Source organism: Prionailurus bengalensis, chromosome A1, assembly GCF_016509475.1.
Source record: "Prionailurus bengalensis isolate Pbe53 chromosome A1, Fcat_Pben_1.1_paternal_pri, whole genome shotgun sequence".
NCBI lineage: Eukaryota > Metazoa > Chordata > Mammalia > Carnivora > Felidae > Prionailurus > Prionailurus bengalensis.
The window spans coordinates 123,751,177-123,764,577 of record NC_057343.1 but is presented as its reverse complement, the minus strand read 5'-3'; the positions used below and the strand labels follow the sequence as shown (position 1 = coordinate 123,764,577).

At 38.9% G+C, this 13,401-nt stretch overlaps 1 protein-coding gene across 1 annotated transcript in view; it reads right to left on the bottom strand.

Moving 5' to 3' along the window:
- The window catches only part of SCGB3A2 (secretoglobin family 3A member 2), a 72,951-nt gene that overhangs the window by 20,324 nt on the left and 39,226 nt on the right, over positions 1-13,401 (bottom strand). The window lies entirely within an intron of this gene.

Here is a 13,401-nt window from a genome sequence, read left to right as displayed (position 1 = left end):
AACTTATTTCATTCCTCACCTCTATCTGCTAGGAAAATTTATATCTGTTAGGTGATTAAAATTCACATGCAGGGAGCCTGAGTGGCTCAGTCGGTTAAGCGTCCAACTTCGTCTCGGGTCATGATCTCATGGTTTGTGAGTTCGAGCTCCACATCAGGTTCTGTGCTGACAGCTCAGAGCCTAGAGCCTGCTTTGGATTCTGTGTTTTCTTCTCTCTCTGCCCCTCCCTGGCTTGTGCTCTATCAAAAATAAGTAAATGTTAAAAAAATTTTTTTTCTTAAAATTCACATCTAATTTTCACAAACCTACCTCACTGCATTCACACTATTAATCTGTAAGGAAACACCAGGTCTATTTTTCAAATGAGAACACTGTGGTTGGTTGCCATTGTAAAGATCATAATATTATTCATTCAATTTAGTTTAATCAGAGCCTAGTTCCATGTAGTCACAGCACTAAGGAAACACATAGAAAGGACTCTAAACCCATGTGTGGGAAGTTGGGGTAAGTGAAAGATGGCTTCCCAGAAGAAGTGAAATCCAAACTGAGATGTAAGTGAACTGGTTCCTAAGCAAGGTGCAAATCATAAATGATCAGTGATGCATTTTACCATAACTGCAAAAAGGGGTCAATAAAAACGTTTAATCAAGAGAGTTACATGATCATTCTGCTTCCAAGGAAAGAACAGATCAGAGGATTAAAAGCTGGCAGGAGAGAAATAGCTGATTCTAGAGCTGAGCCAGGGGAAATACAAGATGACTCACAAGCATCTTAGAGCACCTGAAATTAAGGAACTCATCAAAAAACAAAAAAAATAAAAATAAGAGCATGCCACATGGCTATTGGGGCTGAAATCACTCTCCCTGGCAAAAGCTGGAACAATTTGACAAAAAAATAAAATAAAATGTAGTATTGAATTATAGCCAAAATAAACAATAAATATCCATGAGACTTTGTGTGTGTGTGTGTGTGTATGTATTTGTACATACACATTTGTATTTATATATTTATATATTTGTATTTCTATATTTGTATTTATATTTTTGTTTATATATATATTAATTTGTATTTATATATTTATATTTATATATATTTGTATTTATATTTACATATATTATGTATTTATATATTTATATTTATATATATATATGTTATTGGATACATGAATAAATAAATACAGGCAAACAGATCATTCTTACTTACAGAGGAATTCATAACAATTTACATAGATTCTTGTGGGGAATAGCTTAGGAATTTCCTGAACCTGCACTGATGGGTTAACAAGGCATAAAGAATTAGAAAGCCATAGGATGAATACGCCCAGATTTGGGCAAACAAGATTAGGTAAATGGTGCAAAGGTCCCCAGTATAGGACAAAGGTAAAGGACAACAACAGAAAGCTGCTTTCACAGGAAAAGAAGGACCAAATTAGGTAAAAGGTAAGTAGGGCTACAGACCCCAGTGGGGCAAAGTTGCCCAGAGCAGAGCTAATTAGCAAAAGAAAGATGCCTTGTTGACCCTGAGGTAGCTTGCTCTTTCTTGTCCCCTAGGCCAGTTTAGGTAAACAGAGGTGGGGCCTCATATTTGCTCTCAACAACCTTCCACCCAATACCAGAATCTTGTTTTATATTGACCCAAACCCCTAACACCGCATTATCTCTAAAATCCCCTTTTCCTCAAGCCCATGAGTTAATGTTCACAGTTTCACTGTCTCTCTATGCACACCCATTGCACTTGTAGGCCTTCTGATCCTAATAAAAATGGAGTAAGGACCCTTACTCAGGACTCTTGTCTTCTCCCGGACATTAGCCTCTCTCACATTTTCAATCTTGCAACATGCTCTCTTGGTGGACAAGAGAGAACTCCAAACCCACAGTCTATGACAAATTCTTCACTCTCAAGGAGATAGAAATAAACTTCTTTTCTTCCCAATGTGGGCCACATTTACTGACTTTGTTCCAAATAACAGACTATGAAAAGAGGTAAAAGATAACTCTACAGTTGAAGAAAGTGGCAAGCACTACCTGAACCAATAAACACATTTAACACCAATATGGCAAGTCATGTCAATAGCATGCACTCATGGTATATGGTGAGAAGGGTTTCTCCTTTCTGTGATGCTCTCCCCCCAAAATCCTTAGCTCCAGTCTAACCATGAGGAGATACTGAAAAAAAAAAAAAAAATTGACGGATATCCTGGCTAGCGATCCACAAAACTTGTCCAAGAATAAGCAAAGTATATTAATAAAGAATATCTGAGCAACTGTCATGGACCAGAGGAGACTAAGGAAGCATTTCATACTTAACAATACTAAATGTAATACAGTATCTTGGATTAGATCCTAGGAGAGGAAAGGAACATTAGTGGAAAAAGTAGGGAAATCTGAAAACACTCTGAGGTTTAGTTAATGGTAATGTGTCAATGTTGCTTCCTCAGTTATAACAAATGTACCAAGGTAATATAAAATGTTAATGGGGAAAACTGGGTTTTGTAGAAATTAGTATTTCTATAAATCTAAAACTATCCCAATAAAAAGTTTGCTTAAAAAATCGAAAGATGTAGGGGCACCTGGGTGGCTCAGTCGGTTAAGTGTCTGACTTCGGTTCTAGTCATGATCTGGCAGTTTGTGGGCTCGAGCCCTGCATCAGGCTCTGTGCTGACACTCAGAGCCTGGACCCTGCTTCGGATTCTGTGTCTCCTTCTCTCTCTGTTCCTCCCCTGCTCATGCTCTCTCAACAATAAATAAAGATTAAAAAAAATGTTTAAAAAAATAGAAAGATGTAGTGAGAGCAGTTAAAAAATTGTTTCAAGAATAAATAATGGTCTGAATCAGGGAAGTAGAGAGACACTATATGAGAAGAGAACAAAGTCAACATACTGAAAGTAGACTCAACATGATATAGTGACTGTGGTAGGAGACAAAGGAAACTGGTGAGGTATAGAGAGGGGACAGAGAATACATGGTTGGTGAATGGCCAAACCAACTCATAAATCCAGGTCCTCTGCTTCTTTATGACCTTTAGAGGCACAGTATAGCACATAGGAGAGCCCATCTGAAAGAATATAGGGAAGTAATTTTGACACGAGGCAGACTGGTGGAATAGGAAGAGAAATAGGATGTGGATAAAAGATGAACTAAGAAAACTGGTGGTTGGTTAGATCTAGGGCCATGGAAAAGTAGCAACCAAAGATGGCTTTAAGCTTAAGATCTGAAATTAGGATGATGCTCTAGAGAGAAGAGAAGTCTGGAAAAGGAGGATTGACCAAGAGATAATTCAGATTTCTCTTATAAAGTATGTTTGAAATGATTTCAGGGCATCAGTGGAAATGCCCCATCATACAGTAAAACCAGGTAGAGTCTGGTGACATATACTACTGTGTATCTAGAGATGTGAGAAAAACTAACAAAAGGTCATTAGAAGTGGCAAGAATGAATTCATTAATAAAATGTGAGAGGTTAGTTTAAGAGCAGTAGGGCCAGAAATCAGAATCCATTCCAATTATTTTAATTTTCTTGACATCCTCTTCCTCTTGCTATGGTTGTTCCATACCCATCCTATTTCCTTATTTGAAATGTGGTTAGTTAAATAGTGATCTTTTGTGCCCAAATATAGACTTTTACCTCTAGCTATAAACTTTTCTTTTGTTTCAGTATGTCACAAAAACATTTTATTTTCTTTCAGTAAACATTTACATACGTCAACTGGAAGGCTTCCTTCTCTCCTGTTCGAGCTTATAATCAATCATTCTTAGAGAGGAATCAGTGCCAGTCTGGGAGAAGGCAAAGCTGCTGGAAAGCGAGACTCAAGGCTGTATCAACAACGAAGCAAGGATGGGAAGTGTTCACAACTATTCTGGCTCTAATGGAGGTGGTCTCCAACACTGATGGCTTACCCCATTTAAAAAAAAAAAAATTATGTTCATTTTTTTTGAGGTGGGGGTGGGGACAGAGAGAGAGGGAGACAAAATCCGAAGGAGGCCCCAGGTTCCAAGCTGTCAGCACAGAGTCTGATGTGGGGCTTGAACTCACAAGCTGTGAGATCATGACCTGAGCCGAAGTTGGACGTTTAACCAACTGAACCACCCAGGCACCCCATGGCTTACCTCTTAAAAAAAAAAATCTTAATATAAGAGCAGTTTGGAAGTTTCCTGTAAAATTAAATATACAATATAGAAAGATTTTACCAATAAGAGAAAGGAGAAAGGGCAGGGAGTAGATCCTAAGTTTAACATGAGCTGAAGTAGGGGAGGAGTAGTAATAATAGCCATGTATTAAGCCTTTAGTGCCATGGTCTGAGCTCTGAGGTTGACATGCACTATCCTCTTTATTCCTGGTGACAAGCCCATTAAGTAGACATAGTTCCACAGTCCCTATTTCATCAGTCCAACCCCAGAGAGTTCTGACAATCACAAGTATTTGTTATGTTTATTTTGTAACTCATTTGACAGCAAAACTTATCAGAGATGACTTAAGACTATTTATTTATATTTTTTGCCACAGAATTACTAGTGTGTTTGATGAGAGGGTGCTACCCTAGACATAACTGAGCTTTCTGTAATAAACACTATGTATATCATGACTTTTTAAAATTTAAAACAATATATATGAATTCCAAAACTCATCAGCACCAGGGATTTTAGAGAAAAGACTTTGAAAACAAGGGTCATAAATGTGAAGTTTCACTCAAAGTCACACAGGCAAATTTCAAATTAGGTCTGTTGTTCTCCAAAGACTGGGCTTTCAATCATTATGTAATGTGTTGGACATGTTACTAACTTAACAGCTGGCACCAGAATTTACCCTAGAGAAAGAACCGTCTTTGGTGGGGAAAGACCCTGAAAAAAATGCTGGGTGTGGTATCAAGGACCTAAATGTCACTGGGTTCTGCTTTAGACAAGGAAATATACTGATTATTTTATTCTTGAGTGGAAGGGGTAGGAGAAGGAGTAACCAAACACTTGCGGTTTGGCTTCTGTTTGGGGAGAAATGACTAAGAAAGACTCCAAGTAAGAGTGGTTCTAAAGGCTGAAGATCCTAAAGGTTCTAAGGTGTGGTTTTATAGTATTCTGTTGTCTGGTGTATGTAATCCCTTCTCCCATTTCTTTGTAAACTTATTAAAGTGTACTATGCCCACGAACAGCTAAGAGTGAATGGATTTTTCCCATTTTATCAGGTACCTTTAGATTGAATAGTGTACTTGACTGTGGAGATGGAAAAAAAAAAGGTTATAACCTCTAATAGTTTAGTAGGAGAGAGATTTAAACAAAAAAATAGAATGCCCAATGTAACACTCTCTAATAGAAGCATACATAAATTCAGGGTTTTCAGGGAAAAAGGACCATTATTCTAGCTGTGGATCCACAAGTACAGCCAAGGCAGGAAAGACCTTCACAGGAACTCAAAAGTGCTTTTTTAATAACTATTAGGAAACACATTACTAGGATTTCTAATGCTAGAAGAAATTTCCCTCGTGAACTCCACAGTTGCTTTTGATATTTCTTACTAGTCCTGTATTCAAAGATACGATCTTCTCAAGCTGTTTTCTTCCTTTATTGCCCCAACAGTGAATACTTACCACCTGTCTTTTATGTGTTGAATATGGAAGGCTGTAAGGAGGGTGACATTATTATCTTGCCATTCTGATAAATTAAGGGAACTCACAATTTTGAGTCTCAGAAAAAAAGTATTTAGAATGAGCCTGATTGTTGTCTTAATAAACCTTTATTTGAAGTACATAATTTCCCATCTTAAAACCCTATGTCCACTTTCAGCAATGACCCTTACGTCTCACTCTCTTCAGAGTAAAACTTCTTAAAATAAACATTGTTCCCTTTGTCTACATTTTCTCCCATTCTCTTCACTTTCCAACACAGTTTTTTATTTATTTATTTATTTATTTATTTATTTATTTATTTATTTATTTATTTATATCCAAGTTAGTTATCAAATACTGTAATAATGATTTCAGGAGTAAAATTTAGTGATTCATCACTGACATGTAACACCCAATGCTCATCCCAACAAGTGTCCTCCCTAATGCCTCTTGCCCATTTAACCCATCAGTTATTTTCAATAACTGAAAATGAGTTTATTATCCACAAATTCACGTTAAAAAAAATTGAATGTTGGGACCTACTTATATCAGTCACAAAAATTAATTACAATGGATTGTAGAGCTTCTAGGATTATATAGAATATTGTCACAATCCTGGGGTGGGCAAATTTTTCTTAAATAGGATACAAAAAACACTAACAACAAAGGTAAAGGTTGCTAAACTGGACCCAATTAAAATTAAGAACCTTTAGGGGCGCCTGGGTGGCGCAGTCGGTTAAGCGTCCGACTTCAGCCAGGTCACGATCTCACGGTCCGTGGGTTCGAGCCCCGCGTCGGGCTCTGGGCTGATGGCTCAGAGCCTGGAGCCTGTTTCCGATTCTGTGTCTCCCTCTCTCTCTGCCCCTCCCCCGTTCATGCTCTGTCTCTCTCTGTCCCAAAAATAAATAAAAAACGTTGAAAAAAAAATTAAAAAAAAAAAAAGAATAAAATTAAGAACCTTTGTACATCAAAAGATATTATTTTTTAAAATATTTATTTAAAAATTTTTTTTTAATTTTTTAATTTATTTTTGAAGGAGAGAGAGAGAGAGAGAGCCAGATCATGAGCAGAGGAGCAGCAGAGAGATAGAGGGAGACACAGAATTCGTAGCAGGCTCCAGGCTCTGGGCTCTCAGCACAGAACCCGATGTGGGGCTCGAACTCACAAACCATGAGATCATGATCTGAGCCGAAGTCAGATGCCTAACCGACTGAGCCACTCAGGCACCCCAATATTTATTTATTTTTAGAGAGAGAGAACGAGTGGGGTAGGGACAGAGAGAGAGAGAGACAGAGAGAGAGAATCCCAAGCAGGCTCTGCGCTGTCAGCACGGAGCCCGACATGGGGCTTGATCTCCCCAAACATGAAATCATGACCTGAGCCAAAAACAAGAGTCATGCTTAATGGACTGAGCCACACAGGTGCCCCAAAAGATATTATTAAGAGAGTGAAAATGTAACCTACTCAGCAGAAGTTCGTTATAACACATGTATGTAAGGAAACTGAAGCCCACAGAATAGAGACCTTGCAAAAACTTCAGATTTTCAGTAGCTGCCTTAAATTAGGAACCCAGGCCTCCTGAAGTATAAGCCTCTGCTCTAAATAGGTCATTAAGCTCAAATTGCTATAATTACTGTTTCAGAGTGTGAAGTGGTGGGTCATAAAGAAGTGCATTAGGAAGAATTAATAAGAGATTTGAAGTCACGTATCAGAAACACACACACACACATAAAATGTACATCTGTGTATATATACATGTATATTTGTATATGTGTATCTGTGTGCACTTGACTATTTTAAAAATTTTTAATCAGTATTTGATCTCTGTGACCAGGGAACATAACAACTGAAAGCTCTGTGCCTCAATCTCAATTTCCTTACTTGTAAAATGGAGATAATAATGCTATAGGGATTCAAAATGATGGAAATAAAGCACCATGGTGCCTGGCATAGAAACTTTTGAAAATTTTCAGCAGTAATGGTTATAATTAAGACAAGCCATGAAGTTCCATGAATACTGAAAAATAAGATGGAAGAGTTAAGATGCAGTTAAGTCAGAGGTCTTCACACATCAGGCTAAATTCATGAGACTCCATGTCACTAGTTTCTGTTACCAGTTAAACCTTGGGCACAGGATGTGAAAATCAGCAGGTGCCAAGCAACATCCCCATTCCAGCAAGTATTATCAGTACCCACTAAACAGTTCTCTTAAACTTTTTCTTTATTCAGGTGAATAATTAGTCCTTGAAACAGAGGGAAGTAGGTCATAGTATGTTTGCTGAGTTCCCGAAGACATGCACACATAAATACGTGCACAGAGAGGAAAAGGAGACAGACGGAGAGATTTACACAAGGCTAGGCCATGTAAACACACTAAATACAACCAACAGCCTAGCAGAGTAGCAGAGTTATTCCAGCCAATGCCCATCTTAGGGCAAACAATACTTATTCTGTCCAGACAGTGATCATATAAAGCCTCAACATATTATCCATTTATTCCAATCTGTGGAAGGAAGAGTCAGGTTATTACCAGCTAGCAATGATTGTTCCAGGGGAAATGAAGCATAAAGCTTTTGCACAGTATTTATTGCTTTTCTACGTTTATTCTCACACTAAATGAATATATTATGATATGCGTTTTTGTAGTTGAAGATTTACCCAGAGTCACATCACAGTTGAAATGGCAGACTTCTAACTGGAACCAGGTCTGTCTCTTCATGACCTCTTCAATCTATGGCCTCCCAAGAGCCCCTTCTCATCACAATGTTAGGACCAGCCTCTAACTAGAATTTTATCCTACCTTTTTTTTAAAATTTTTTTGGTAACGTTTTATTCATTTTTGAGACAGAGAGAGACAGAACATGAACAGGGGAGGGTCAGAGAGAGAGGGAGACACAGAATCTGAAACAGGCTCCAGGCTCTGAGCTGTCAGCACAGAGCCCAACTCGGGGCTTGAACTCATGGACCGTGAGATCATGACCTGAACCAAAGTCGGACGCTCAACCGACTGAGCCACCCAGGCACCCCAATTTTATCCTACTTTTATAGCACTTAAGAAAAGAAGATTGTAAGGCAGCATAGTTACTGTCGTTAATAGTTTTTCAAAATGCAAGTCAGGGTCAGTGAACTATGAGAAAGAACAGAATAAAAGGCATGTAGAGTCATCATATTGAATAAGGCTATGCTTTGTTTCTTAACTATTTTGTCTACACATATGTATGCATACACTAGGCTATACCACAAAATTTCTATTTTTGCTTTGGGTACACAGTCAAAATGTTTAAAAATCAATGTTTGGTAGAAAGAGCCCAGGATTTGGCATAATACAGGTCTTAATCTGAATGCTATTACTGCTGGTATTATTACCTAAAGAGTTTCTGCAACAAGATCCCAGACAGTTCCCTTTTCCTCAGATTGCTTATGAAGTCAAAGAAAAATTCCTTCTCTCGAATATTAACTCCCTTTACAGTTGCTATTAGTACCTTCTTAACATCAACCAAGCTGCTATTTAAATTATGATTTGAGATGAAAAGAAAAAAATTTTTACTCATTCAAACTGTATCTATCAGTGTTCGGCCTAAACTCCATAAAGGCAGAAGCCAAAATCTATTTCCCTAGCAGTCAGGCCAGAGCTTTTAAATAGCAGGAACTCAATGGGTATTTGAATTATAACAATGGTTGAATGCATAAAAGATGGAATGAACCAATAAATGAGTACTCTGTGGCAGGCACTAGAAACACAGAAATGAACAAGGCATAGGGGCGCCTGAGTGGTTCAGTTGGTTAGACATTAGACTTTGACTCAGGTCATGATCTCACGGTTGGTGAGTTCGAGCCCTACATTGGGCTCTGTGCTGACAGCTCAGAGTCTGGAGCCTGCTTCGGATTCTGTCTCCTCTCTCTCCTCTCTCTGTCCCTCCCCTGCTCGTACTATCTCTCTCTCTCAAAAATAATAAATAAACATTTTAAAAAATGTCTAAGAAACAAACAAGGCATAGATCTGGGTCTTCAAGGAAATAAGTATAAATATCTATTACTTTATTCATGTTTTCAGCAAATATTTATTCAGAACCTTCTATTTTCCAGGCACTTTGCTAGGTACTGCAGCTACCAAGCAACCATATTTGCTCCTTAAAGGGGAACAGATAGTACATAATAATCATACAAACAGCTACAGAATGAAATTTAAGTGTTATGCAGGGTATCATGAAACAATATAACAGTAAGTCCTAATGTAGATGCAGCAGAAACTGAGGTAAGACTTGGAAAAGCAGCTCCATGAGAAAATTATATTGAGCCTGAGTCTTGAAGGTTAAACCTAAAAGCTTTTTTCCCTATTAAGAGAAATTAAGGGGGAACAGAGAAATGACCCACGTAGCTTGACAGACTGAGCAAAGAGCAAACTGGTGAGGGATGAAGTGAGAAAGGTCAAAAAGAGCCTAATCTCTCCTAAACCCTTCCTGAGGATTTTGAACAATGGGAAACTGGGGAGTTGCATGATCATGTTTGTTCTATAAGATCACTGGACTGTTCCATGGAGTTATTTCTTGAGAAAGCAATAACAAGAGATACTGTCTTGAAGGAAATTTCAGAAAGCCACAGACTTCAAACATCAATCTACATCTCTCAAGGCCAGATATACCCTCAGGGAGGGACACAGACAATAATGCCATCATCTTTGATAGGAAAGTTTAAGGTGAGAAGAAGCATTCAGCGCTGATTTCAGATACAGATTCAAGAAGAGAACTTGGTAACAAATTAAGCATGGACAGTTATGCATGTTAAGGGCAAGTGAAGGCATCAAGGAGAACACTTAGGTTTTGGCTTAACTGGCCAGTTGGAAGGCAGAGAAGCAAGGGGGAGAGTGAAGAGAAAAATACTTATGATGAATGATCCAAGTAGTAGTATGGGATATCGTACATTTGAAGTACCCATAGCACGTCCAAACAGTCAAGAATGCATTTAATATCTGGTCTGAAGAACCGAGGACACATCTAGGAAGAGATACATATCTGGGGATTTTATATAGATATAATTTAAACAATCTGAATGACTGAGCTCACCTAAGGAAAAGGAAAAGTGAGACATAAATAAGGCACAGGACCAATCCTTGAGAAACTTCAAATCTTCACTCATTAAGAGGAAGAGGAGTCAATAAAGAGGTTGAAGATGATATGAGGATCAAGAAAGTATGAGAAAATGTAGGGGACTATGCAGTCGTGATACCCAAGAAAAGAAATTATACTGAGTGTGATCAAATGTGAAGAGTTAGAAGCCAAGTGCTCTGAAAAAGTGTCCATGGAAGTAACCGACCTGAATTTGTGACCTAAACAAGAACAAGTTCAGGAGCAGTAGTGAAGCAGGAGGAAGCTGGGATGGTGAAGGTTGAAACACAGAAGGAATGGGTGAACCAGTCATATACACAGTTTCAACAACGTGTTAGGCGTTGGGTTCAACCAGGTTCAAAATACCACGGTAGCCCAGAATGAGCGCAAGAAGTTTTCCAATTAAGAAACAACACCTGAAGTGAATTTAAAGACTGAGGAAGGATTCACTGATGCAGAACATTCCTGTCACATGGAACAGCATTATAAATACTGAAAAAATAACAAAAATTATGGTGATGGGCAATATCTCTAAGTGTTTACCATGTGCCAGAAATTGTTGTAAATGATCTCTATGTATTGAGATCACCTGAACTACAGAGTCAGCCTCTTCCTTCCACTTCTACCACCATCTCTTGGGTGGACTAGTACAGTAGCCAAGAAGTTGGGTTTTCCTGCTGCTCCCCTTGCCTTCAAGTTTATTCTCACAGAGCAGTTTAAATGACCTTTTAGGGAGTGCCTTGATGGCTCAGTTAAGCGCCCGACTTTGGCTCAGGTCATAATCTTGCACGTTGTGGGTTCGAGCCCCACGTCAGGCTCTATGCTGACAGCTCAGAGCCTGGACCCTGCTTCAGATCCTGTGTCTCCCTCTCTCTGCCCTTCCCTTGCTTGTGCTCTTTCTCTGTCTCTTAAAAATAAATAAGCATTAAAAAATGAACTTTTAGGATGAGCACTATATCATGTAGTTCCTGTGACATAGGTCTCCATTGGCTTTCTCTTTGGTTAAAAAACAAAGTCCTTACTACAGCCTACCCAGCCCTTCACTACCCAGCTCTCACTGCTTCCTTTACCTCTCTATCACTTTGCTCCAGCCAGACTATCACCCTGGCTGTTTCTCAAAAGTGTCAAGCAAGATTCTGCCTAAGAGCCTTTGCACTCGCTTTACTCTGGAGTGCGTGCTCTTAGATATGTGCCTGGTTCAATTCCTCACTTCCTTCATGTCTCTGTTCAAATGTCACTTAATCAGCAAGATCTTTTCTGACCATCTATAACAACTATATCCTGATCTTCCAGCATCTTAACCTTTTTATCCTTTTTCTCCATAGTATTTATCATAATCTGATATACTTTAAAATTATCTGTCTCCTCCAAGTAAAATGCAGTGGAGGCTCCATGAGGGCAAAGACTGTCATTGTTATTCATTGATGTATCCTCAGACATGCGCACAGTCCAAGACCAGGGGGGATCTGAGATTTTACCCTACTTGGAAGCTAACAAGTTAGCCTGCCACAGTTAAAGGGATTCTGGCAGAAAACAGACTCCTGAGTCAGAGACAAGGGACTTAATTATTCAGTAGCAATAGCTAGAGTGCCAGTGTCATCTGTTCTGATTTCTCACGCTTCTCCAGGGTGACAGAAAGAGGACCAAGTGGTACCTACAGAGAAAGTGCATTGTGCTCCAGAGAAGGAGGCCATGTTTTCAAAAATCTCTAATTTTCTTAATGCTCATTTTATTTTTTATTTTTATTTTTTAGTAATCTCTATACCCAAAGGGTGGCTCAAACTCATGACCCCAAGGTCAAGAGTTGCATGTTCCACTGACTGAGCCAGTCAGGTACCCCAAAAATCCCTAATCTTTTTCACTTTTGAATTTTTTTAAATCTTTTTGAAGTTTATTTATTTACTTATTTTGAGAGAGAGAGAGAAAGAGAGACAGAGAGAGCACAGTGGGGTAGGGACAGACAGAGAGGGAGAGAAAATTCCAAGCAGGCTTCATGCTGTCAACACAGAGCCCCATGCGGGGCTTGAACTCACGAACTGTAAGATCATGAGCTGAGTGAGCCAAGATCAAGAGTCAGATGCTTAACCAACTGAGCCACCCAGGCACCTCTCCCTAATCTTTTATAAAGGGCACTATGCCCACCTAATCTTTGCAATGGAGAGGGATATCATCTTTATTATAATGAATGGTGATCAAACCTCCCCTTTGTTCCAGAGACACTATTCCACCCTCTAAGTCCATTAGTTGTACAAACTTTTGAAAAGATTGTCTGAAGCACAGGCAGTGCATGCCTCTCCTTATAAGAAAGGCAGAAACACAAGAGACAATGAAGAACTATCTCCTAATAACACATGGTAGACACAGCACACATACATTTGAATGAAAGATAAACACTTTGAGTTAAGTGCTATTATTATTTCAGGTCTCAGATGAATAAACTGAGGCCCAGCAAAAGTGAACTATCTGTCCAAGAACACAGAGCTATTAAGTATCCGGAGAGCACAATCTAGCCCCAAAGCACACACACACACGCCTTAGGGAAGTGAGCCCTCTTTATTTCTAACCTGTGTCTCTGCCAGCTACCTTGGGCTTTGTAAATGAGTGCAACAAAAGAGAAAAAATGAAAAAGGGAAAAGCTGAAGGAAAGGAAGAAAGAATGGAGACCCATTTTTGGATATCCACACCTGCTCACATACCCAGA